A 985-nucleotide genomic window follows, 5' to 3' on the forward strand; every position below is an offset into this window, starting at 1 on the left:
AAAAAAAAAAAAAAAAAATAGGAGTATTCTGAGATGTCACAGGTTCGCACTTAAGGAGTGTGTAAAGTTGATGACAAAAGCCGCGCTCCCCAGCTGGTGGCTCTTGCTCGAACACACCAGGCTCTGCTGGAGACGCGCCCAGGCAGGTGTCTCCAAGTTTCCTCCGCAGACACAGGAAGCTGTGACGAAGAAGGGGAACTTTTAGAGGAGGGAGCATCACAAATAGTTTCTCTTGAATGTTCTCTCAAACATTCAACAGCATTTATGGAGCAGCTCCTCGGTTCCCAGGCACACTGGCTCGTTCCGCCTTGAGGTCCTACCCAGGGGTCCTCGGTGGGGGTCCATTGTCTGATCCCGCTCTGGCCTGGGAGCCAGAGAGGTCCAGGACCTGCTTTCATCCTTTCTGTGTCCCACACTGTCCAGCAAGTGTTTATAGAGCTCTGTTCTAGGAGCTGGGGCTGGGGCAGGGACGGAACGGGGACTTCACGGCCCTGTTTATTGGGCGCTGGCTGCATGCCAGCTGTGACTAGTGGTTCCGAAAGGCAGGGAAACTGGAAGAGGCCAGGCAGCCTGGCAGGGCCCCCGAGACCCAGCCACATGCAGGTGGCCCACACTGTCTGGGTCCTCCCACCCACCCCTGCCACACAGAGCAGGCTGTGCTGAGCGGTGCTGAGCCCGTCCCCTCTGGACTGACTTGGAGTGCACAGCAGGGAAGGCCTGGTCTTGCTCTACTTGTTCAGGCATAGGGGCCGGGTGACGTGCCAGCTGCTCCCCTGGGCCTGCCGCTGTCCCCCATCCCCCTCTGAGAGAGGCTTCGCACAAGCACATCCAGTCCTTCTGGAACGAGCAGAACCCCGAGGAGGCGTGCTGAGCACGGGGCCTCTCCTCTCTGGCTCTATGACGTGGACGCCCACCTACCTGCTGGAGCAGCTGGGACCCAGAAGAATGAAGGGCCTGAGCCCGGAATGGGTGGGGGCTTCCTGAG

Source organism: Galeopterus variegatus, unplaced genomic scaffold (genome assembly GCF_000696425.1).
Source record: "Galeopterus variegatus unplaced genomic scaffold, G_variegatus-3.0.2 Scaffold1497, whole genome shotgun sequence".
Lineage (NCBI taxonomy): Eukaryota > Metazoa > Chordata > Mammalia > Dermoptera > Cynocephalidae > Galeopterus > Galeopterus variegatus.